This window comes from Magnolia sinica, chromosome 1 (genome assembly GCF_029962835.1).
Source record: "Magnolia sinica isolate HGM2019 chromosome 1, MsV1, whole genome shotgun sequence".
NCBI lineage: Eukaryota > Viridiplantae > Streptophyta > Magnoliopsida > Magnoliales > Magnoliaceae > Magnolia > Magnolia sinica.
Window position 1 is genome coordinate 92,452,029 of NC_080573.1, and position 27,206 is coordinate 92,479,234.

The window sequence follows — 27,206 nt, forward strand, 5'->3', positions numbered from 1 at the left end:
AAGGGCACGGCTTAAGGCATAATATGGATCTACTGTCCGCAATGGATCTCAAGCCCAGTGAGGCCCATAATTTCCTATAGTTTTGGACTTATTGGACTTTCCTCGATCATGGCAAGCTTGCATCGCTGAATTTGTAGTTTGCCTTGCTGAATTCCTTGTTTACCTGGCTCAATTTTCAGCTTGCCTCACTTGATTCATAGGTTGCCTCTGTCACGCTCCAAACTCGGAAACTGGGCTCACAGAATTTTCGATCGCCGAATCCGGTGCCGACAGCCTCCGCAGCACCCCATTCTCGGCTCCCAGCATACATATGCCAAATTCCGATCCTGGGATCCTACAAGGAGGATTTTCCAACCTACATTTAACTTATAATAAGCATAACCACAAGTTTACCCAAATCACAAAGGCAACATCATCATTATGATAAAAAGAAAAAAGAAAAGAGAGAAAGATCAGATGGTGATGGAGGGACCCCGCCACTATAGGCCCCTCAAGGCGATACAAACCATACATCAAATGGGTCCCACCATATGTGGGCCCTCAAATAATCAAAATCAAAGAAATTTAATGCTATGAACACACACCGTTGGATCTTAGACTCCTCCTTCCACCAATACGATCTAGAGTTCCAAGGGATGGATTTTAACGGTTGAGATGAAGCTTAGATGGTGGAGATGGGAGGTAGGAAGGTGGGCCACACCAAGCTCTCTCATGGAAGTTGGGCGATTGCTTGCTTGGGAGAAATGAGAGAGATAAGAGAAATGTAAGTGATGGGAGTACTTGTGTAAGAGAGATAGTTGACTTTGGGAATAGGTAGTTGTACTTAAAGATGGGTGTGAGTGATGGGAGTGATGTGTACTTGATTGATATGATTGATGGGATTGATGTGATGGATTTTCTTGGGATTAGCAATGCACGGTGTTTTTCTCGAACTAAACGCGGGCCCACATCTACTGGCAAGGGTATCGCCTCAGCGCGCGAGACGCGGCATCGGAACCGTGACGATGGCGTAGTTGCAAGGATATAAGTCTCAGGTCGAGCCGACTCTAATATATGGGACATGACTCAGGATCACGCGCAAATGCCGATAACAGATCACGAATCGCTAAAATTCGACCGGGAGGACCGCGGAAGCCTACGGAACGGTACGGGATAGGATACGGGTCTCATAGCCTTGCTCAATTTTCACCTTGCATCACTCAACTTCATGTTTCCCTGACTCAAATTCAGCCTGCCTCGCTAAATTTATAAGTTGCCTCACTCAATTATTAGGTTGCCTCGATCATAGCAAGCTTGCCATCTTCTGAATTTCATGTTTGCCTCACTGAATTCCTTGTTTGCATGGCTCAATTTTCAGCTTAGAAATTGAGTAAGACAACCTAAAAATTGAGCGAGGCAAACTGAAAATTGAGTGAGGACACTTAGAAATTGAGCGAGGTAACTTAGAAATTGAGCGAGCCAAACTGAAAATTCAATAAGGCAACTAAGGAATTGAGCAAGGCAAGCTGAAAAATGAGCGAGAGAACCTATAAAATGAATGAGGCAACATAAAAATTGAGCGAGGCAACCTAGAAATTGAGCGAGGCTAACTAGAATTTGAGTGAGGCAAACTGAAAATTCAACAAGCCAACCTAGAAATTGAGCGAGGCAAACTGAAAATTCAGCGAGGCAACTTAGGAATTGAGCAAGGCAAACTGAAAAATGAGCGAGACAACCTATAAAATGAGCGAGGCAACATAGAAATTGAGCAAGGCAACAATCCTAAAACCTTCAATTCCTACCCCATTTCAATTCAAAACCCTCTTTCTTAAGGACCTAAAAACCTTCTCTCTCCAAGCTAACCACCCAAGCCTCCTTCCCTTCCAAACCCATCTCCTTCAAAACTCCACATTCCCAAACATCCAAACCCTCTCTCCATGCTTTGAATGAGCGAGGCAACCTAGAAATTGAGTGAGGCAAGCTAGAAATTGAACGAGGCAAACTAGAAATTGAGCGAGGCCTCGCTTAATTTTCAGCTTGCCTAACTGAATTTCAAGTTTGCCTCGTAGAATTTCTAGTTTGCCTAACTGAATTTCAAGTTTGCCTCGCAGAATTTCTAGTTTGCCTCACTCAATTTTCCATTTGTCTTGCTAAATTTCTAGTTTGTCTCGCTCAATTTCTAGTTTTCCTCACTCAATTTTCACTGTCTTGCTCAATTTTCAGTTTCCCTTGCTCAATTTCTAGTTTGTCTCGCTCAATTTCCAGTTTGGCATTGCTCAATTTTTAGTTTGTCTCGCCTAATTTCTAGCTTTCCTCGCTCAATTTTCAGTTTCCCTCGTTGAATTTCCATCATCCCTCGCTCAATTTCTAGTTTACCTCACTCAATTTCTAATTTGCCTTGTTGAATTTCCAGCTTACCTCGCTGAATTTTTTGTTTCCCTCGCTAAATTTTCAGTTTTGCCTCGCTCAAATTCCAGTTTGCCTCACTCAATTTGCTGTTTTCCTCGCTCAATTGCCTTTGATGCTCTTTGAATTGCATGTTTGCCTCACTCAATTTCCTTTGATCATCGTTGAATTTACAATTTGCCTTGCTCAATTTTTAGTGTGCCTCGCTGAATTTCTAGTTTGCTTCGCTCAATTTCCTCTTTGCCTTGCTCAATTTCATGCTTGCCTCACTCAATTTCTAGTTTGCCTCACTCAACTTGCAATTTGCCTCGCTTAACTTCATGTTTGTCTTGCTCAATTTCCTTTTTCCCTTGCTCAATTTTCAGTTTCCCTCGCTCAATTTCATGTTTGCCTCGTTGAATTTTCAGTTTGCCTTGCTCAATTTCCAGTTTGCCTTGCTCAATTTCCTGTTTGCCTCGCTTAATTTCCTATTTACCTCGCTCAATTTCCAATTTGCCTCGCTCAATTTCATATTAGCCTCGCTCAATTTGCAGTTTGCGTCACTTAATTTCCAGTTTGCCTTGCTCAATTTCAAGTTTTCCTCGTTGAATTTCCAGCTCCGTGGATTCGGAGTAGTTATCCCCTTGGGGCATGTTTAGTCCGTGGATTTAAATGGTGTTGAATTGTATTATAAGGGATTAACACCATTATTGCACAATGATTGCATGACTAGAAATACTATGGTATTGTAGCCATCTAATCCCATGTTTGGGATAAAAATTTTACTACTGGAAAACATCGGATTAAGTAAAATCATGTTTGGTGGACCATAAAATTGTAATCAACTGACCAAATTCACAACGGATGTTGTTCACTTGTACACAAATATAACTAAAATGTCACATGTAACCGATGTATATGGATGAACGGCATAAATAAATGCATGCATCAATGTGGGGCCCACATGTGTAATGGATTTCAAAATCCACAGAAATCCTGCATGGACCAAATGCAATTCCATGGGACTAAATGTAATTCCATCCCAACTAATCCCAACCTTTCCCATCCTCTCCAAATGATGGATGGAATTGCACGGGACTAAATACAATTCTATCCCACTTGGTCCCATTTAATACCCTGCACCAAACGCCCCCTTGAGCAATACCAGTTTAGGGAATGAGGGGTTTTGAGGGAATTGGGTTTGAAAGGAAGAATTTTTGTAAATAGAGGGCCTAAAGATGAAGAGTATTTAGGGAAATGGGGTTTAGTGGGGAGGATTGGATGCAGGTAATGGGCTTTCAGGGAGGTTTTTGGGTTTTGAGGAAGAGGGATTAGGAAAATTTCGAAATGGGGGTGTTTAGGGGTTTTAAAAAGGGGTAAAAGTGCTAAAATGGGCCCCACACGTGTAGAGGGCCCTACAAAACTCAAGCCCTAGCAGGATTGCGCCAAACTGGCGGTGGCCCTACCCGGCTCTGTTTAGATCGGTGGGGTCGCGCCAAACCAGCGATGGCCCCATTGCCCACCATGAATGCACAACCTATGGCTACGGTTATAATCTGTAGCCATAGGTCTATGGAAATGAAAATAACTTTGAAATGTAGGGGTATTTTCGTCCTCAATTAGTCTATCCGTACATGAAAGGTCTAGACTAGGATTGTAAGTTTGGGATGGCTCAGAAAAGATGCTGGGTAAAAGGTGGCATCTACAGTGGTCAATTTCTCACCAGTATAGGTTGGTACCATGACTTTTGATCTTAAGGGAACACATCCGATGAATTGGCTGAGACTTGGGTGAGTCAGGACGAGTTGAATTGTGGGATTCATCCTGTCAAAACAATTACAATCAGCTACACGTGTCTGCCATGCAGAGACCATGCATGTACGCCCAACCATAGATTTTTAGTTTTGGCAAGTGTTGCCTGTGGTTGGGTAAAACAGACCGTTGATATTTTATAACCATTGAAGGTGGACTATGCTCCAGCTGATAGTTTTAAGATTCGTTGAACTTGGACCGTTGGACTTGTTTCTAACCGCACATTTTTTTCCTCCAAGTTTGAGGGGTAGAGCAGCATTATTGCTTTCAAATGATATGTTTACAATGCAACCGATCAGATGAATGGCCTGAAGATCTCTCTCTATATGGTCAAGTTGCGTGGTCCTATTTGATAGCTATTTAATATTGCATAATTATTCTTAATTTTATAATCTTTTGCATTTATATTAAAAGTTGATTGGCTTTTATCAGATGATTTTTCAATTTGCATAAGAATATTGGAAGTCTGAGACAATCCAAGCTAATCGTGGAGTTTTAAAGCCCACAGAGAAAGATAAAGATCAGAAGACTGAAGTGCTGAAGAAGTGAAGTTCAAATATCAAAAGACTTGGTACTTTTCGATGGAAGAAATTGACAATCAAGCGCTTTGAATTCAAGTGAAAAGGACAGAAATTTCAATCAATCAATAGGATCTTCAATCGATTGATGTCGATTGGAAGTCAGTCGAGATTCAGGAAAATTCAAATTGGTTGCCGAATGTTTTTTAATACTTTCGAATCAAAGGAAAAGCTTTGATTGATCGTAAAACCACCGATTGCAGTCAATTGTACAGCAGTGATTGCATTAGATCGATCAAAGGTATCAATCGACAGTTCATGTTAAAGTACATAAGTGCGGGATTTGTTCAAGTCAGTAGAAAATCTCTATTTAAGTGATGCTCCTAAGCACGTTTAGGGTATAATAGAGATGACCAAAGAAAGAAAGTAAAGGTGGATCTTCTTCTTCTTAAAGTTTTTCCATCCTCTTCGTCTATTAGTTCTTTTCTAGTTCTAGCTTTTTTTATTTTTCTTTCTTTTAAAGATTAGTTTAATTAGCTATGATTGGCTAATTTCTTAGCTGAGCCTAAAGGGTGTTTAATTCATTTTAATTCAATATTTATGGTTCGATTAATGAATTATAATTAATGTGATTGAATTTATAGTTCGGTGAAAATTTCGATTTATAAAATCTCTTGATCTATTGTTAACTCAAGGTACAATAGATGCTTGAAATTCCTTGCGATCAATTACTTAATTTTGAAAAGGTAAGTTATTGATGTCCTAGAGGGAAGGTGAATAGGACAATACCAAATAATTGAAACAAAACGGGAATATATAAATAATCACTAGACCAAAATCCCTCTTTAGGAACGGTTGAGAACTGTTCCTAAACCAATTAGGAACAGTTTTCAACCATGGCTAAATAGGGCATGCCGCAAAATCAATTTCCATCCCAATTTTCAAATTTTCAAAACCGACGTTATATTCCACACCCATATGCCACTGAGAGATAGTTCTATCAAAATCCTAGCTCCGATCGATACATCAGCCTACCAAGTACAATATGGGGATATAGCTCTGTCATATATGTTCTACTAGTTCTATGGATTCCCATGCTAGTTTTGTATCATTTAAAAAAATGGCCATGCCTCATCCTCTCCACATGATTTACTGATGTGAAACTATCTAGATCATTTAAATTGTGGGTCTTATTGTAAATAGGACATATCTAAAATCACAGTAATCAAGCAATCCCAGGCAACCAATTAATAGGAATCAAATAGATGTTTAAAAATAAAACAGTGAGTAGTCTAAATTCAAAGTGAAAAATCATACGGGTAATACTATCTTCTCAGTGCAAGTTTTTATAAATGCTATACATGCATAAAAATGAACAACTTACAAGCAGTGAAACAGGGCCGAAAAGGGGCTCAAAATATAACCTAAAATAAGCCCCAAAACAGCATACTCACAAAGATGAAGCATACACTTGAGGCGAGGGAAACAAACCTAAAATAACTGTCAGGAAAAACCAATAGATCCAAGGCAATTTTATGGTTCTAGCGAAGAATCGAAAGTTCTATTTGGACTTGGATACCTGTAAAAGCATTTTATAAGCCTACAACAATTGATTAGCAGCAGGGCCAAATCCATGCAACTGAGGCACTTCCATCATGTGTGTCCAAGGATGAATTTCCTACAAACGAATAACATTTGTTAAAAACTTCCTTGAGCGCATGATGCAGAAACAAGAAACAAGTAACATGATGCAGAAAGAAGGAAAAAATCTAGATATTTCAACTAATTCAAAACCATTTGTCATAGAATTTTTTTTTTAGAATGTCAAATCAGATCAACCAAACCTCTGATCTCTGCATCTGAAATTTTACAGAAATAAACCAACTTAACATTTATCTGCTGCAAATACTTCCAAACTGCTTCCTTCATCAAAAGCAGCATCGATCCACAATAAACAACTTGAGGATTCTTGGATCCTTACTCTTTCTCAGGTGGTAGACTCTCAGGAGTTTCAACACCTGGTCAAGGGTTCAAGTATCCATAAGTGGTGAAATTCCACTGGCGTGAGTGTGTGGTGTGAGCATGCGTGTGTAAAATATATATATATATATATAAATTTAAAAAAAAAAAAAAAAAAAAACCCTCGAGGATTCTCAGGAATATCTAACAGGGACCCCACATTTCCTGTCTGGCTGTGGCTTCCCAATCTCTTTGATGCAGTATTTGGCCAAATTGTCAGTAACATCAGCATGATTTTGTGCAACTAAAATGTTGTTGTCTGGATAGAAAATACATGGCCTACATTTAAGAGAGTTCCATCAGTGGGTCAGTCAATGTGCTCGTTAAGAAAATGAGAGCAGCATATCAAGCATAAAATGGCAATATCGATACCTGGGTAAAAAGGCATGTTGCCTCTCAAGTGGGGTAACTGTCACACCATTTCCATAGTGCTCCTCTAGGTAAGCAAACTGCTTCAAATAGATGATTATAAAAGAAATACTTCTAACCCATTAATGCAGTAGAAAACAGCCAAAAAAATTGGATGGGTTAGGATCTTTCTATCTGAATGATTTTTTAAGGCAAGGGTCACTCGTGGTCAAGACCATCTGAGCAACAATCTTCTTTACCAAAGATTGGCACAACCAAACTGGGCCCAAACGTTCAAAGTTGTGGTGTATTGGTTAAACTAAGGTGTCAGCTCACCACTGTCAACCAAATCATGGTGACCTGTCCAACAAGTGGGGCTTAATCTGGATGGAGAACAACCACAGAAATCAATCCTATCATTCAACTGGGTCTGGGATCTATCAAATTGAATGGTCCAATTCAATTGGGCAAAATTAGATGGTCTCAAATGATTGTGATTGTTGGGCAATGATCCACTCATGACAGGGATCATAGTAAATGGACAGCCATAAATGCATGCAACCAAATGCACATTGAATGAATTGTAACCGTTTTAAAAAATGTTATTGTTAGTGTAGATTAGGCCAAATATTAATTAACAACTCCTACATTGCACCCTGCACATTGAAAATAAGAGATAATCATCACATACAGCAACTGTATATGAACTTTCACATTCTGCATTTTCTCCCACCAGAGTTGCGTTTGCAAAATATTCAATACATGCAAAAGGTAGAGTCACATACCATGAAACCTGTTATAGAAATTGGGCCAATCTACTCATTCGGTAGGCTATAAGTCAAAATCAATGGCCAGCTAATGGACATCTAGCTAATCACATGACATCGAGTAAATAATTATTGGTTGTTTTTTGAAGTTTTATGAAAGCTAGATTCACTCACCATTATTCCAGGCATAGTCATTTTTAAAGAGAGTCTTCCCATCGGGGTTAACTCTGAAGGGCCCTTGTTCCATCATGGCTCTAATTAGGGAGGAGCATCCAGGACCTGCATATCCCAACTTCATGATGGCCACCCAAGGATCATGAGAGAACTTATTTGAAAAACTGAAAACCAGTTCACCTACCATGGCTCCCACCATATCAACATTCTGGATCACCAACCCATGGGCCTATACAAACTGAAAATGGGACCTTTGGTTTCTCTCTCTCCAAACATCTAGCTAATCACATGACAACATGAGTGTACGTAACAGAACTTTGCTTGCATCTAAATGGGACCTTTGGTTTCTCTCTATCAAAACATCTGCTTACATTGTAGGGAGGTTTTTTCTGTTGGATTTTAGATCAATAAAAGGAATTTTTGCCATTAACTTCAAAATGGAAGTATTTTATTCCAGTCAATTGGCAACTTAGCTTTCTTAGTCTTATTATCCTAATCTCCTTCACAAGTTTGGAAGTTTTCATATATTTCTTGTGGTGTGTACAAATAATTAGGATGAATGCACAAATCAATTGCAGATTAGCCATTTAACAGAAAGACACAGGCATTGATGTCAGAAATCTGATGCAGATTAGCCATTTAAAGGATGAATGCACAGATATGATGCTGAAAAAATTAGCTTAGTTTTCCATGAGAAGAAAACAGAATAACAACAAGATGCATCTATCAAGTATATCAGGAAAAAAAATAAAAAATACCATAATTCACAACAAAGCATGAATCAAACAAAGTAAACTTGAGAATACATGAATAAACAGAAAGGCACAAGGATTGATGTCCTCAGAAATCTAATAGCAGTGAAAGAACAAATTACTGAGAAATCTGAAATTGTGTGCAATGATCAAACACTATTTTATGGAACTGGCACATATTAAAAAAAAAAAAAAATGAAACCTGAAATTAAAGATATGCGGTTTTGTGACTGCCAGTAAAAGTCATTGTAAAAGCACCACCTGAACATCAGCGTGGACGGCCACATTCCATTCAGCTATATAGGCTTCCTGTAACAGGGTAGTAGGAAATTCACATCCCCAATTTTCTAGCTCTTGAAGACCAATTCCACAAAAACATTTAGCCATACTAGTACAAACCAACTATAAAATTAGAAAGTACCATACTAGACAATACAATAACATTTCATTAGCCAAAAAACAAACATTGGATCAACCTGATTCTTGTGCTAGGGCATCAATGTAGTGGTGCCATTTTGATGGATGGATTGGATCTCAGACCTTAGTGCAATGCTGCCACATATGTGGCATGTTCATGAGCTTCATTGCACATGCATGGCTGTAGCAAAGCTCTCAACCAAATGTCAATTTGTGGATACTTGTTGTTGATGCAAAAAGCTGGTGAGCCTTCCTTCTAATCTATCGCCTACACAAGGATGAGACAAAGGAGACCTTGGCTAGAGCCGGGGACCCTCCAATGCTAAAGTCAGTGATTGGACAGTGTAGGAAGGGTTTTTAGAAGGGTTTACCACGTACCTTTGATTTTGGAGACGTCCTTCTTTTATAGGAGTGAGGGGTCCCGCTGTGCAGGGATTCTTTCCCCAATCTTAGAAGATTTGATTTGATTGCAATCTACTTACGGATGCTTCCCGATCCCGAGATTTTCAGGGTTGGGAATCCTTTCACAAGATTTTCGGGACGGTATTCATGCTTCCACCATCTCTTCCTTGCTCGGCTCGGCCTTGACCGATTCTAATAATAAATGAGTCTCGGCTAGCTGCAAGGACGGGGCTTTTTATCTTCTATCGGATGAAACAGAGTCGGCTCGTAACCGATACTCCTTCTTATTCCGATAACCAATACTACAACCGACTTAACATGAGTCAGTTTTATGATCAATCGAGCGATTTCTAGCCTTGGGACCTTAGTTGATCCTTTAGACGTTGCTGGCTCATTTACCGAGGCAACTTTATGTGTCTTCTATATCTTGCCTACGGCTCCTGACTCTTTGACTCTCGGTCGGAACCTCTTTTCCGCAACCCGAGTTAAGTCTCTCCTTTAGGCTTCACTGTTTTACCTTGGTCGGACCTGTTACCTCGGATCATCGGGCTGTGTCAGTAGAGTTGGTCCATTCCATAACCGAGTCTCCGGACTTGTCGTATTTTTTCCCCAACAGTAAGCCCCCTTACTCCTTGTGTCAGCTATGTCGACACTAAGGGGTAATGAGTTTTTAAGTCGGTGTGCCCTGGAGACTAAGGTTACGATGGGGCAATTAATGCTTCTTGTGTCGTTTTTAACGTGCGTCGGTTCCTTACTCGAGGTCGCACGAGCGGACAGCCGTCAAAACATTTCGTTCGCTTATGAGCGTTGGACGCATGGCGAGGACGTTACTTGTGTCAGTTGGCGTGTGCCACGTGTTGGGCGGGGGAGTCGAAACAGACGACGATTCGACTCCTCCTTAAATGCCTCTGCCACGTGGCGGGGCTATAAAAGGAGCGGGACGCCATTTCCCCATTTTCGCACATCTGCTCTTTCCTCCCCCATTTCCTCTTTTTCTCTGTTGCCGTTTCCTTCACCATTTCCATTCCCTTTTTCCTTTTAGCTTCTCCGTCTGTGTGTTTTTCGCCTCTCCGGTGAGTTTTAACTCTCTCCCTCCCTTTCCTTTTCAATTTCAATGGCAATGCATGGTCCTTCAAGTCCCCGAGAGGGGATTTCTGGTGATGAGGACGAACTAGACATCTCTGGAATGTCTCGGAATCGCCCTCATTACTGACGGAGATGGCGATTGGCACCAATGAAGCTTTACAGTTTTCTGAAAGGGTCTCTGAAACTTCAGCGGAGCGTCCTGCTTCGGCAGGTCCTTCTGGAGGCGTGTCACTGTCGACTGCCTCTAGGAGACCTAATCCTCCTGGGGATGACTTGGAAGAAGAGGATGAGGAATTTGAGGAAACCACTAAGCCGGTTCCTCTTAGGAGGTCGGTTCGGGTCGCTGAGTCGGCAGACGAGGAAGGGGAGGCTGCCGAGGGAGGGGAGGCTGGAGATGAGCAGAGGGGTCCGGTCCCTTCGGTCTTAACTGAGGCAGACTTGGACAGAATTCGAGTCGAGTATCATGTCCCTGTCTCAGTTATTCTTCGCCTTCCTCTCCCGAGTGAATTGCCCAACCATCCTCCTCCTAGGATGGTCGCGATTTTCCAAGTTGCCATGCAATGTGGCTTGCGTCTGCCCCTTCAACCCGTTGCTCAGGATTTCCTTTCCCGACTCTGAATTGCTCTCGGGCAAATAGTTCCGAATGGGTGGAGGAACTTATTCGGATGTTCAGTGTTATGGGCCGAGGCAGAGCAGCCCCCATCGACCATTGATGAGTTCCTCTATCTGTACCAAGTACGACCAAACCCTTAACAACCCAGCTGGTACTTCCTGTGTGCTTGGCGGAACAAGGGCGGTCCTCTGATAACTGACCCTCCTCCCTCTAACAAGCACTGGAGAGAGAGGTGGTTCTGGGCGTGCGGTCGTTGGGAGACCACCAAGTCTGGGCTCTTTGGACCTCGCATTCCTCGGGCATTCTTAGAAGCAGATGACTCGGCATGTTCTTTCTGTGTCTTTTCTTGTTATGATTCTTCTAAGTCTGACTGAACGTGTTTTTGCAAACATTCCCAAGAAAAGGCCGAAGTTAGGCACCAACGCTTTAGCTCGAATCAAGGAACTGAAGACGCTAAGTCCGGAAGATCGGTCTTGGAAGAATCTTCTTCAGCCAAAGCGTCTTCTTCTCTCAAGCCTAAATTCTGTCGTGATAGGTATCCTTTATTTGTTCTGACGCATTTTTCTTGGATTTTTCCTAACTCTTTACCTTGTCTAATACAAAGATGGCTGAAGCTCGGCCCTTTCTGAAACCGGCGTAAAAAATGAAAGCTCCTCCAGGGTCGGTGCTTCTGTCGGAGCCTCGGCCTTCAAAGAAGGCGAAGACGGCTCCAAAGGCTAAGGAGTCCGCCCCAGTCACCCCTGCTCCAGTCATCTCGACTGTCATCATGCTTTCTGACCCCGAAGAGAGGGCAGAAGAGGCAGGAGCAGTCCCTGGCGAGTCTCAAGTGGCTTCTGAGCCGGGACCCGTTGCAGAGCGAGTCTCGGAGCACAGAGGGGAGGCTTCAGGAGGGGGGATGACTCAACAAGAGCCTTCGCCTTTCTAGTGGGTTGTGGCGGGGATGGTCTCTTGGGCCATCGCCCATGGGAGGGAGAGGGACTTTGCTAGTCTCTACAATGCCCCTTTGCTACAAACCCTCGGTCATGCGGCGAAGATACTCCTTGAAGTAATGTTTGTAGTTTCCCCTTTTTTTATGATTTCTTCTATTGGTGACTCAGTCTGGCTTCACATTTTCCTTTTGCAGTTGGCCCCTTGTTTGGTTAAGGCCTGCTCGGACCTGACCGCGGCTCAAAAACAGGCAGCTGAGGCGGAAGCAAAAGTCGAGGCTGCCTTGGCTTGGGCTGGAATTTTGTCAGGCGAATTGGGACTAGCTAGGAAGGCCGCGGCTGATGCCAAAGCCGAATGTGCTCATGTGGCTTCGCTACTGATAGAGGCTTAAGAAGAGAGTCGGCGAATCCGTCAGGCTCATGCCTCTTACACGGATAAGCTGGCTCGGACCAAGCCTGAAGCCGAGGCGGCTATCCAGAGGGCCATCAACGAGGCCAAGGAGGCCAAGGATCAGGCCGTACAAGCCTTTCTCGGATCCCAAGAGTTTAAGGAAGAGAGGGATCGCTTGTATCAGGGTGGATATACAACTTGCATCCAACTGATGAAGCAGTCTTTTCCCGACCTTGATCTCTCAGGATTTGATGACGGTGCCTCCGGGTCTGAGGGTCAGGAGGCTGAGGCTGCCGAACCTGCTGAAGCCGCAGCTGGTGTCAAAGTCGAAACCGAGGTAGCTCCCGAGGTTACTGAGGTTGCTCCAAGTGGTGGTAGCTGAGTCTGAACTACTCAAGTTATCTCCTAGTGAACCTTGGAGCTAAATTTTTGGTACCATCATCAGCTCCATTTTTGGCACTCACACCAGCTCTCCAAATAAACCGAGCTCCAGGGCAGGCTCAAGAGTATCCACAACCAAGGAAGAAGCTTGTGTGTCATGGCCGACCCTTCGTTTTATTTTTAAGCCTTTTACTCTGTTAATGTAATGTCGAAGCAAGATATAACTTAATGTAACAAACATACTGATGAATGAATACACATGGTTTTCTTTTTCATTTTGATTCAGTTTATATGCTTGTCAATTTTGAGTCTTTTTGAACGCTTTGCTAGGCTGACCTAGGGATAGTAGATTTTCAAATGCTCGGCATTCCACGGATGAGGTAGCAATTGTCCGGTAAGGTCTTCCAATCGATACGTTCCTGGTTGGATGGTGCTTGAGACGACATAGGGTCCTTCCCAGTTGGGTCCCAGTGTGCCCGCACCATCTTCCTTAGAGTTGAGGAACGTTTTTCAGAGAATCATGTCCCCGACTCGAAATCGCCTCACCTTGACTCGGGCATTATAAAATCGAGTTACTTGTTGCTAGTGAGCCATAGTTCGTAGCCGAGCTCTTTCTCTTTGTTCCTCCACAAGGTCAAGTCTGAGGGCCAAGAGTTCTTCATTATCCTCTTCGCTAAACGAATTGATTCGGGCTGAAAGTAGCTCGATCTCGACTGGGGTAACGGCTTCCGAGCCATAAGCAAGGGAGAAAGGAGTTTCTCCTGTAGCGGTTCGGACCGTGGTTCGGTATGCCCACAGTATTTTTGGGAGTTCTTCGGCCCATGCTCCTTTAGCTCGGTCAAGCTTAGTTCGGAGATATTGTTTGATGATCTTATTGACTGCCTTAACCTGTCCGTTCGTCTGAGGATGATGGGGCGATGAGTATACATTTCTAATTCCGAGATTATCGCACATCTCTCGAAAGCTTCTGTTATCGAACTGCTTTCCGTTGTCAGTAACAATAGTTCGGGGTATCCCGAACCGACAGATAATGTTTTTCCATACAAAGTCCGTGCTCTTCTGTTCGGATATCTTCGCCAAAGGCTCTGCCTCGGCCCACTTTGTGAAGTAGTCTATTGCTATGATAGCGAACTTGGTCTGGCCTTTTCCCATGGGGAGTGGTCCGATAATATCGATTCCCCACTGCGCGAAGGACCAAGGACCGGTCATTGGAGTCAGCTCCTCCGAGGGTTACCTCGGAATAATTGCAAACCTTTGACATTTATCGCATCTTTGGACGAGTTTACGAGCGTCGTGCTGAACGGTCGACCAGTAATATCCTTGACGTAAAACCTTGTGTGTGAGTGCTCGCCCACCCGAGTGATTTCCACAGATCCCTTCTTGGATCTCCTGTAGTACGTAATTGGCTTCATCGGGATTTAGGCATCGTAATAAAGGAGCATAGAAATCCTTTTTATATAGTATCCCGTTAAGAATGGTGTAGTGGGAAGCTCAGATCTTTAATCGTCGAGCCTCGCCGTGATCTTCGGGCAACTCTCTATTGTTGAGATATCGGATGATCAGGTCGAGCCAAGTGGGTTCCGAATCAATTGTATGCATGGTCGAGCTAACTGGTTCACTGATACTCGGCTTAGCGACATACTCGATCGGAATGGACCTAAGTATGTCGTCCTCGTCGGCTGAGGCAAGTTTTGCTAATAGATCGGCTTTGACATTTTCGGTCCGAGGGATCTGAGTGATGACGCATAGCTGAAAGTTGCCGATCAATTCTTTGGCTTTCTCCATGTATGCTTTTAGTTGTTCTTTTTGTGTTTGATACATGCTCGTAACCTAATTGACGACTAGTTGTGAATCACTGAAGACGTTAAGATGTGTAACACCTAAACTGGCCGCGAGTCGGAGGCCGAGCAATAAAGCTTCATATTCTGCTATATTGTTTGAGGCTTGAAATCCAAGTCTTAAGGCATACTACATGTAAGTCTGATCGGGAGTTTCCAAGATTACTCCTGCCCCACTTGCTTGAGAGTTGGAGGGCCATCGACATACAACTTCCAGGGAATTGGGTCAGGCGATGACTCGGGAGAAGCGGTCGTCAATTCTTTAGTAGGCTCGGTATTCCAAGTCATTGAATCTGCTCGTGGTGTCACTTCAGCAATGAAGTCGGCCACGGCTTGCCCCTTGATTGTTACTCTCGGCTTGAATTAAATATCGAATTCGCTAAGTTTAATCGCCCACTTCGTAAGTCAACCTGAAGCTTCTGGTTTCTATAGAATTTGACGCAGTGGGAGGTCGGTCATAATGACAATGGTGTGAGCTTGGAAGTATGGCCGAAGTCGCCGCAAGAAAACTACTAGGACTAAGGCCACTTTTTCTAGAAGTGGATATCTTGTATCTGCCGGTAATAATGCTTTGCTAATGTAATAAACGGGCAGCTGCTTTCCTTCTTGTTCTCGTATCAGAGTTGAGCTAACCGCTGCCTCAGACATCATCAGATACAACAGCAGAGCTTCCCCGGTTCAGGTTTCGATAAGAGAGGCGGAGATCCGAGATAAGACTTTAATTGCTGAAATGTTGCTTCGCACTCTTTCATCCAATCCACCGTTTGTCGTTCCTTCAGTTGTTTAAAGAATGAGAGGCATTTATCGGTAGCTCGGGACAGGAAGCGATTGAGTGCGGCTACTCGTCCGGTCAGCCTTTGTATGTCTTTGATCGTCTTTGGAGATTCCATGTCAAGCAATGCCTTGATCTTTTCCGGATTTGCCTCGATCCCTCGCTGACTAACTAAGAATCCGAGGAACTTTTCCGAGCTCATGCCGAAGGCACACTTACTTGGATTTAGCTTCATTTGGAACTTGTGCAAGATCAGGAACATTTCTTCTAAGTTGGCTATATGATCGGCCGTATGTATACTCTTGACGAGCATGTCGTCAATGTAAACTTTCATGGTTTGGCCGATTTGCCGAGCGAATATTTTGTTCACTAATCTTTGATAAGTTGTTCCAGCGTTTTTAAACCAAACGGCATCACTCGGTAACAATAAAGACCTTTGTCAGTGACAAAGGTGGTCTTAGATTTATCAGATTGGTGCATTACAATTTGATTTTACCCTGAATAGGTATCCATCAAGCTAAGAAGTTCGTGCCCTGCAGTGCTGTCAACCATCTGATCGATCCTCGGAAGAGGGAAGCTATCCTTTGGGCAGGCTTTGTTTAAGTCGGTATAATCAATACAGACTCGTCACTTCCCATTGGCTTTCTTCACAAGCACGACATTAGCTATCCATTTTGGGTAGTATATCTCTTCTATGACTTTGTCCTTAAGGAGCTTGCTGACCTCTTCTTCAATTATAGCATACTTTTCGGGGCCGAGCAGGCGTCGCTTCTGTCGAATCGGTCGATAGGTCGGATCGATGTTGAGTCGATGAGTCATTACCGAAGGATCGATCCCAGGCATGTCCTCATGACTCCATGCAAATACGTCAGCGTAACGTTGGAGCAGAGCTATCAGATTGTCTTTCACGGGTGACTACAGAGACGAGCCAATTCGCACCATTTTAGATTCATCTGTCTCAGCCAAAGGTACCGAGATAAGGTCTTCCACCGGTTGTCCTCATTCGTGAGTTTCAACCCGAGGGTCCAGTGACTCGATCACTGATACCTTGAGTGGAGCTTTTACGGCTGTCGCGTAACAACGTCGTGTATCTTGCTGATCTCCTTTGACGATTCTCACTCCCGACTCAGTCGAAAATTTCATGGAGAGATGGTATGTGGATACCACAGCTTGAAAGAGACTCAGAGAGGGTCGGCCGAGTATAGCGTTGTAGACGGATGACTGATCGACTATCAGAAAGTCGACCATTACTGTCACCTGATGCGGAGGGTTTCTAGCAGTAAGTGGTAGTGAGATGATTCCTTCTGGGAGTATCTGTCCTCCAGAGAATCCAACTAATGGGATACGAACCGGCCGTAATGCCGATCGTTCGGCACCCATTTTGTTGAACGCCTGAGTGAACAACACGTCAGTAGATGATCCTATGTTGACGAGTATGTGGAATACCCTTCGATTCGCGATGGTGAGAGTAATGACTAAAGCATCGTCATGGGGATGGTGAATGCCTCGAGCATCTTCATCGGTGAACGAGATATAGTATTTTTCTCTCTTCTTTTCTTTCGAAAGTCGGGCTATGATCAAGATCTCGGACTCAGGTCGACTGATGCTCCTGGCGTGATTTTTCCAAGCATTGTTCGAGTCGCCTCCGCCTTAAGGACCGCCAACAATAGTATGGATTTCCTCCGTGGGTCGGTTGTCACTCGGGCATTCTTCCATTGTCCCGGTTCTTTCAACGTGTTCTCTAAGCCAGCCTTCTCAGATAAGTCTTTCGATCTCTTCCTTCGAGTGATAAAAATCACTCGTACTATGGCATGACCGCGATGGTAGTGGCAATATTTATCATTATTCCGTCGGTTCGGATTACTCCGAAGCTTATTCGGCCAACTGATAAATCCTTCACTCTTGATTTCCATCAGCACCTGCTCTTGAGGTTTATTAAGCAGGTTGTATGTAGAAAACCTTCGGTCGGGTCGCTTGCCCGACTTACATTCATCACATGTTTGGTCGTCATTACGCTTCTTTCCTCCAGCCGAGTCAACTTCCTTTTTGGCTGACTCTTTGGCTGGGGTTTTTGCGTTCTGGGCGACCTCATACAAGTTCTGTGTTTCCTCGACGTCCGCATATTTATCTGACCGAGTCATGAATTCAGCCAGAGTCATAGGCGGATTCTTGTCCAGGGATGCCAGAAACGGCTTATCCCTAACACCTTGCATGATGGAATTGAGTGCCGTCTCCTCTGAATGTTTTCGAACTTGGAGTAATTCAAAATTGAAACGTTTGATATAATCTTTTAGTAACTCTCCCTCCTTCTGAACTATGTTGTCCAGATGCGTAGGGGGCTTCAACTTCTTCCCACCAATGAAGTTGGTGAGGAACGCATCACTGAGCTCCGTAAACAAGGTGACGGACTTTGGTTTCAACTGCTTGAACCAAAGTCTAGCTACATTGGCTAAAGTGAAGGAAAAATCTCGGCACATTACAGCATCCGAGGCATCATGCAATTCTATGTATGTTCGAAAACATTCAATGTGTTCAGTTAGATAGGTTTTACTGGTGAAAGGTGTGATTTGCGGAAAACGAAACCGTTCCGGTAGCCGTGCCTGCACTATTTCCTCCACAAATGGGGATGCCTTTGTTTCAGGCCTAATTTGATAGGCATCCCGACTCTGCTTCATGTCCGCAATCTATTCCCACACTTGTCTCCTGAAGTCGTGAAGGTCGGCTTTCCAAGGTTCATCACTTTCTGTCATTCCCTCAACCGGAGGCCGACTGCACCTCCGCCAATCAATCTCATGTCGGAGATCAGTAGGGGGCAGCACGACAGTCTTGGAATGAGTGGATGCTGACTTGGACGGACCGTGTGGCTGACTTCGCTGAGGGATCGCCGATTGCGGAGCGATAGGCTCAGGATCGGCGACTTGTTGTGGGACGTTGGTCGTCTGGGCACCGGGCTGAACTTGTTGCCGATGTATCTGTTCCAACATTTGTTTCATGATGTTTATGTCAGATCTGAGTTCCTGGACCTCTTTATCCAATCGTCCATTGCCTCAGTTCCGCTGGGTGTTTCTCGTAGCAGCAGAGGCCACCGGATGAGCAGCGGAATTCTGACGGTTGTTGGATTGATTCTGAGTTCCTCGATTTACGCTCGTACCCAGTCGTTCAGTGACAGCAACCTCATTTAGCTCTTCTTGGACCGTTCTTCTAGTTATCACCATTAGAGCACGTTTACAGCTTCTGGATAGAGTGTGGAGAACGACTTTTTGTACAGTTTCCCACAGACGACGCCAAATTGTTGATGCAAAAAGCTGGTGAGCCTTCCTTCTGATCTATCGCCTACACAAGGATGAGACAAAGGAGACCCTAGCTAGAGCCGGGGACCCTCCGATGCTAAAGTCAGTGACTGGACAACGTAGGAAGGGTTTTTAGAAGGGTTTACCACGTACCTTTGATTTTGGAGACGTCCTTCCCGCCATGCAGGGATTCTTTCCCCAATCTTAGGAGATTTGATTTGATTGTAATCCGCTTACGGATGCTTCCCAATCCCGAGATTTTTGGGGTCGGGAATCCTTTCACAAGATTTTCGGGACGGTATTCATGCTTACACCACCTCTTCCTTGCTCGGCTCGGCCTTGACCGACTCTAATAATAGATGAGTCTCGGCTGGCTGCAAGGACAGGGCTTTTTATCTTCTATCAGATGAAACAGAGTCGGCTCGTAACCGATACTCCTTATTCCGATAACCGATACTACAACCGACTTAACATGAGTCAGTTTTATGATCGATCGGGCGATTTCTAGCCTTGGGACCTTAGTTGATCCTTTAGACGTTGTAGGCTCATTTGCCGAGGCAACTTTATGCGTCTTCTATATCTTGCCTACGGCTCCCGACTCTTTGACTCTCGGTCAGAACCTCTTTTCCACAACCCGAGTTAAGTCTCTCCTTTAGGCTTCACTGTTTTGCCTCGGTCGGACCTGTTACCTTGGATCCTCGGGCTGTGTCAGTAGAGTTGGTCCATTCCATAACCAGGTCTCCGGACTTGTCATGTTTTTTCCCCAACACTTGTAAACAGAGCTTATTATTGGGATTACTATGATTTTTTGAAGGCATGAAATGGGCTCTAGGTCATGATGCATTTATTTGTTCGGTTGTAATATTGTGACTTGGAAACAGAGCTACATCATGGTTTGTTACTGAGATTCCCAAACCAAATGAACTGCTCTTCTCTACACACGACTCTTGGCATGGTTTTAAATATTGATTTCTGAATGTGACTTTCTTGGGACAGAAACTGGTACTACTCATTCCAACCATTCCAATCAAACGATGTTGAAGCATGAATTAAAGAAAATTGTAATGTAGAATATATGTACATCATGTGCTGTGAAGGGAAAATCGCAGGGCCTGTTTGGTAGACACCTGAAAATGAGTTCATCTCATTTTAATTAAAACATAACGATGATTAACTAAAATGAACTGAAATCAAATTTAGGTGTTTGCCAAACAGGCCCTAAGATGTTTGGATGGTTGCTGTTGTTGCTGATGCAAGTGGACCTGCAATTGGTTTTGAACAGGAGTGCCACGATTTTCTAGATTATGTTAGTTTGAGAATATCCCTGGTCTCAAATGAGTCAACGTTGGTTTATTGCCACATGTGACTGGTGGGCCCCACTGTGGATGTCCCAAGATACAAAAGTTACCACCAATGATCCTAGTCTTTGAATTAATAGGACTTACCCTTGGAATGTGGACCAACGGCCCATTGTTTATTTCCACAGTCCAGGATCTGGGTGTGGTTTCTCTACTGTGGAACATCCCCAGTAGGCCCCTACCAGATAGACAATCTGAATTTACCATCTCTTCATCACATGTATGGTCCTGACTGGCAATGGACCAAGATCATTACAGTTATGAGGGGAATTCAGGCTCCTATGAATCATGAAAAAAAAATCACATCCTATCTATGTGGATTAAACACAATATTGTTTAACTTCTAATGAACTTCCTAAAGATTATAAAAAATAAAGAGTTCTGTTCAATTTTCTTTCAATGACTTAAGTTCCAGTCAAATGTCGGAGAAGATTACACTTACATCTTCTAGCAATTTATCAAGAACTGGAAGTGCCAGAGACTCCATGTAGTCAATCTTGTGCTCAACACCAGCCTTTTGATGACTGGCAATCCTATCTCGTATGCTGCCTGGTTTGGGTCTATCGCTATGATCTGCATCATTATATAGTCTCTATAATGAGTAATGACAGATGAATATTATATAGATGAGAAATGCCAAGGTGATCTCCACGTGATTTGTGGCACACTTGCCAACCTGCCAAGGTGATCTCCATTTCTTCAATTCATGCTTCAACATACTAACAAACCCGAATTGTGAAAATGACAAAACCCCATACCCAACATCTCACTACATTGTCAATCAAAAGAAATAAATAAATAAAACCTCATTGCGACAAAATCTCCACCAAATAAAAGAACCCCCCAAAATCCCAATTTCAAAAGTTAAAAAGAGAGAAGAAGAAGAAGAAGAAGAAGAAGAAGGAAGAAGGAAGAAGGAAGAAGAAGTATATAGATGAGAAATGCCATGGTGATCTCCACGTGATTTGTGACAAAATCTCCACCAAAAGAAGAAGAAGAAGAAGAAGGGGTGCAAATATCTAAAAAAGGGTGGGGCATTGAGATCAGTTTCATTTCTGCTTGTTGTGGCTGTTGTTGTGGTTGCTCTGATGACTGATCTGATGCTTTTTTACTAACTGGAGATTCTGGTTCCAGGTGGGACACAATATTCTGAGCAGATCCAATTCTCAGCTGACTGATATCATACACCAAAGAAATTTGTATGCACTTCAGTAATGCAGATTGGGTTGTCTGGAATCCACTCAAATACATCAAAAGTAAAAACAATCTTGAAATTGGAGTTTTTTCAAATAATAGCCTCTATAACAGAAAAGCCATCAGAGAGAGATGGGCTTGTTTGTATGAATCAAAAACATTGTTTGTATGAATTAAAATACTTCCTAAATTGAAGGAGCTTGTTCACCATATCTGAGATGGGCCATGCTCTCTAGCTTAAATTCTTCCATCATAGAGAGATCATATAACTCTCTACTTGCTTCCAAATGATTCAGAGATGCCGGGGCATGTTTGACTAGTTGGGTTCTTCTATCTATATGTAACTTCCAAAGTTCATCTGATTTGAAGAAAGAAACACGGCTCAAAAGACAATTGCAGCTTGTGTTATTTAGTTCATACAAGCATCTTTACAAATGAAAGAAACAAACATCTCACCGCCCCAAGAAGATAATCTTCGGATCTAATCGTAAAGCCCCTCTTCATGCCAGATATCAACTAAAAAATCAACCATCTCCTGCACGTACGTTGGCATGAAAAGCTATTTACATATGAAGGAATTATATGATCTTCTACCTGATGATGTTGTACACCAGTTTCCTTCTGGTTTTCAGTTTGCAGAAGAGGAGCCCATGGTTCACTGACAAAGACCATTTTCTGTTGGGACTCGTTGCAGATAGACCATTCAAAAAAAAAAAAAAAACAACTCCATAAGAATATCCTTATCTCTCAATATGTGGCCCTGCAAACTGACAATTAAGAAGAGACAGGGAAACGGTCCACATTAATGATGCAGGACATGAAAATTAAATATGATATGTGAGATTTCAGGCTTAAGATCACGTTAGTTCAGAAACAATTACACAAATTCCATATCCCACATGAAAGTCCAAACATTCAATTAAGGGGAATCTATGCGGGTCCAGGCCTACACATGATAGGGCTGGATCAATAAAAATTATGAACCAAACAATACTCAAAGATAAGAAATAATCATCCACACATGCATGGTAATCAGTCCCTAATCCAAGGAATTCAGAAATTCCAATTCGGGGAACCCTAGCGAAAAAAAAGGGGCATAAAATTGGAGATTTGAGTAATTTAGGATTAGGATTAGGGATTTTGGGTGAAAGCGGAGTAAAAGATAGAAGAGAAACGAATCAGAGAAGTACCGCACGCATGGACAACAACGATGGCCCAGACGCACATGTGTGTGATCCCAGCCGCACGTGTGTGGGGCCCACTATTCAGAAAAAGGCTACCTTGGCCCTGGTCAGCTAGGGATGGACTCCAAAATTCCCAAATCTCAGCTCGATCCGATGTATGGTTTGTGCGTGGTGATCCACCGAAGTTTCAGCCCTCCTGTAGGGTCAAATTCTGAAATTCTGTTGTGAGGAGGAGAATTGCTGCAATAGATGATTGATTCGAAGTGTTGATGATGAGGTGAGATGAGAAGAATAGATGGTAAAAGATAGGTAGTAGACATGACGATGGATGGGGGCGAATCGGGATAGATGTGGCTTCGCACCACGGTCGTTAACCCTTTGATGAAGGGAGGGCTTCGCACCCAATTAGGCTTTACAACTCAGAGAGTAGGAAAATGCAGAATTTTTATTAATCTTCAAATGAATGAAAAGAACTACAAGGGGTGCCTATTTATAGGGAAAATCCTATACCTCAAAAACTCGCACCATGTGTGTAACCTATTACTTGACGATAAAGTAAACTAAAATAAAAACTAAACAAAGAAATCTAAAGTATTCACGATGTTGTAAATAATAACAATAAGCAAAACCTAAAATATGAAATCAATTCGACGAGTAGGCCACGATCATGAGATCCCATGATGGGTTTTTCTTGACTATCGGGCCCACCCTTTTGAACCAAAACTTCATATTCTAGATAGGAGACCTTCCCTGGACGTCGTCATCGAGCCAGATCGATGGTGAGGCCCTCCTTCTGCGTACGTACGTGCGCTAGGGGGGGGGGGGGGGGGGGAGTGTGTGTGCACATGTGTGCATGATGTCTCCATCAATTCTCCCCGGCTGCGAAGATTTCGCCACTGGCAAAATAAAACTCTTAAACCGATCCAGGATGTCAGGATCAAGTTTCTGAAGCTCCTCCCTAGTGAGTCACGTGTTGTCTGAAGCTAGGCATAACTTTCATTTAACCAGGTACTTCTGAAACCCGCCGTCCGACGTAGATATTATCTGATGGTCCAGAATATCCTTTATTTCCTCTCTAGGTGTGGGAAGGGTAGGTAGTGAGGTAGAGGCTGAGAAAATGGGTTGGGAAGGGTAGGTATGGGACGTAGTAGCTAGGAAGATGGGTCAGGACAGGTAGGTATAGGAGGTAGAGGTTGGGAAAATGGGTCAGGACGGGTAGGTATGGGATGTAGAGGTTGGAAAAATGGGTCGGGAGGGATAGGTATGGGACGTAGTAGCTGGGAAGATAGGTCGGGACGGATAGGTATGGGAGGTAGAGGTTGGAAAATGGGTCGAGAGGGGGCCATGGATCAAGGGAAAGGTCTGATGAATCAAGATGGTTAGGTGAAAGGCTGGATAATGCATCAATGGCCCCTTAAAATGCAACTAGATCCTCCACATTGAATGTGGAACTAATTCCCATGGAGGGTGGAAGATTTGCCACATACGCGTTGAGACCGTTTCATTTTATAATTTTGACGGGTCCAACGCTAAGCGCGTGTAACTTACGAACGGACTCCGGAGGATACCGCTCGGGCCTGATGCGGACCATCACAGAGTCCCTTACATTGAATTCTTTGAAACATTTATGCTGGTCTGCAGAAAATTTGTAATGTTCATTACTAGTAGTGATTTCTGCCTGATTTCTTAATGCCATGAATGAATGTGATGTAGAAAAGACTCTACAGGCTCTGACGGCCTATGGGACAGTGACATAGGGACAAGATCAATTGGTTTCTCAGGTTTATAACCAGTAAAGACTTCATAAGGACTGAGAGACCTGTGGACCTATCGACAGAACTATTAAACGCAAACTCGGCTATAGGTATTACGGTGTCCCATGTTCTGGTTTGCTCAATATCCCTCCTAGGGGGAAACTCATCTGGTATATTATCAGGAAAGACATCATGAAACTCATCCACTATCGGAATGACCTCAGTAGGTAACTCTATACTAGCCTCTGGTGCACTCTCTCTACCCACGAGGCCACACATGTTATACCCCTCAAAATAATGGTCTTGATGTCCCTCATGGGGTGGGGGTATGAGTGCACGCCCATGACTAATTCCTTCGCCACCTACCTGAGATTGACCATCTTCCCTAATGGTGGGGTTTGTCCTGAGGGAGGCCTCTATTTGGTCAAGGTGTTGATCTATGTCTTGTTCCAAGCGCTTACCCCAAGACTCGATCTGCTGAGACAACTTGTTTAGTGACTCTAGCAATTGTTCCATGTTTAGTGTAGGGTGCTAGCTAAAACCATGACCCGTACGTGTGGGCATACAACTTGTAACTCTAACCAAGGACTTTCTACGACGACTATATGGGACTAAATGATCCTATGGGACTATATGAGGGAAACTACGCAGTGCTACTAAAATCCAGCAATATAGTTGTCAAAATAAAGGAATAATAGAAAGTTACAACAATGTAAATTGCTAAATTCCTACTAACAGAAATTTCAGCAACTAATATCAGGGACTATGGACTCCTCAAAGCTACATATGATGAATTGAATGCATGATGGACTCAAACAAACTAACCCTAAACATGTAATACATTCCCCTATAAGAACCCTAAGCTCTGATATCAAATTTGATGCAGGACATGACAATTAAATATGATATGCGAGATTTCAGGCTTAAGATCACGTTAGTTCAGAAATAATTACACAAATTCCATATCCCACATGAAAGTCCAAACATTCAATTAAGAGGAATCTATGCGGGTCCAGGCCTACACATGATAGGGCTGGATCAATAAGAATTATGAACCAAATGATACTCAAAGATAAGAAATAATCATCCACACATGCATAGTAATTAGTCTTTAATCCAAGGGATTCAGAAATTCCAATCGGGAAACCCTAGGGTAAAAAAGAAAGGGCATAAAATTGGATATTTGAGTAATTTAGGGTTAGGTTTAGGGATTTTGGGTGAAAGCGAAGTGAAAGATAGAAGAGAGACGAACCAGAGAAGTACCGCACGCGTGGACAACAACGATGGCCCAGACGCACGTGTGTGTGATCCCGACCGCACGTGTGTAGCGCCCACTATTTAGAAAAAGAACACCTTGGCCCTTGTCAGCCAGGGATGGACTCCAAAATCCCCAAATTTCAGCTCGATCCAATGTACGGTTTGTGCGTGGTGCTCCGCCGAAGTTTCGGCTCTCCTGTAAGGCCAGATTCTTAAATTTTGTTGTGAGGAGGAGAATTGCTACAATAGATGATTGATTCGAAGTGTAGATGATGGGGTGAGATGAGAATAATGGATGGTAGAGATGGCGATGGATAGGGGCGAATCGGGATAGATGTGGCTTCGCACCATGGTAGTTAACCCTTCGATGAAGGGAGGGCTTCGCACCCAATTAGGCTTTACAACTCAGAGAGTAGGAAAACGCAGAATTTTTATTAATCTTCAAATGAATGAAAAGAACTACAAGGGGTGCCTATTTATAGGGAAAACCCTATACTCCAAAAACTCGCACTATGTGCGCAATCTATTACTTAGCGATGAAGTAAACTAAAATAAAAACCGAACAAAGAAATATAAAGTATTCACGATGTTCTAAATAATAACAATAAGCAAAACCTAAAATATGAAATTAATTCGACGAGTGGGCCACGATCATGAGATCCCATGATAGGTTTTTCTTGACTATCGGGCCCACCCTTTTGAACTAAAACTTCGTCTTCTAGCTAGGGGGCCCTCCTTGGATATTGTCATCGAGCCAGATCGATGGTGGGGCCCTCCTTTTGTGTACGTACGTGTGTAGGGGGTGTTGTGCGTGCGCGTGTGCGCATGATGTCCCCATCAATTAAACTTCAAACAGCTAAGATCAGTGGTGAGGATCTTCCAGACTAGGAGACTTTCTAGACAGCCTTTGCCCACAGTGGGTTGCATCAGAGGTGATTTTTGAGATGGCATTCATCCACAATAAGTTGCATTCGTACAATGGTCTGGACCTCTGAACCATGGGTCTCACTTATAAAAGCTGAAAATCTGAGGATAACATACATGTCCTTGGTGATGACCTTATCAATTCTCATTAACATATAGATTAAATTAGCTTGGAATTTAGGATAGCTACCAAAACATGCCATTGGGAGGAGATATTTAGGGAAAAGATCTTAGAAAGCTTACAGGTAATGTGATTGGTTGTGGAAAAAGCTGACTGGTTGTTAGTAAATCATCGTATGTTGTGGACCAGTTGAAACATAAGATTAAATTCTTTCATTAAATTAGCTATGGACATGAGGATAATGTAATTAATATCATTTAAAAAGAAACTGTAATAGATGGCGAACACAGCAGATCATTACATTCCAAAACTTTTAAACTGTGTGTATGGTAGAGACAGACGAGACACAAGAAACCCAAATCAATTGCACGAACACAGCAAAGTTCTTGACAATACAACAGGTTTGGGCCGTTTGGCATTTAATCGAGCATATAAGGTGCCAAAGCATAACATAACCAAATTTTTAAAAAAGATTGATGTAAACTTCACAGATTCAATCATTTGCACCTCATTTTATAACCTACAGTCATAGACAATCTGGAAA

At 43.0% G+C, this 27,206-nt stretch overlaps 2 long non-coding RNA genes across 4 annotated transcripts; both read right to left on the bottom strand.

The window, feature by feature from the left end:
• Positions 1-6,003: 6,003 nt before the first annotated feature.
• LOC131251607 (uncharacterized) lies at positions 6,004-21,026 on the bottom strand. Of its 2 annotated transcripts, none has more exons than XR_009173996.1 (3): positions 20,671-21,026; positions 8,957-9,063; positions 6,004-6,372 (listed from the first exon to the last, which is right to left on the bottom strand). It is a non-coding gene; the product is annotated as an uncharacterized LOC131251607 (long non-coding RNA). The 2 variants fall into 2 exon arrangements; XR_009173997.1 differs by lacking the exons at positions 8,957-9,063; positions 20,671-21,026 and adding exons at positions 6,874-6,992; positions 7,086-8,860.
• A 27-nt stretch (positions 21,027-21,053) lies between these two features.
• On the bottom strand, positions 21,054-27,192 carry LOC131251615 (uncharacterized). Of its 2 annotated transcripts, XR_009174002.1 has the most exons (4): positions 26,785-27,192; positions 21,879-21,957; positions 21,631-21,780; positions 21,063-21,402 (listed from the first exon to the last, which is right to left on the bottom strand). It is a non-coding gene; the product is annotated as an uncharacterized LOC131251615 (long non-coding RNA). The 2 variants fall into 2 exon arrangements; XR_009174001.1 differs by having other exon boundaries at positions 21,054-21,780.
• Positions 27,193-27,206: the final 14 nt, after the last annotated feature.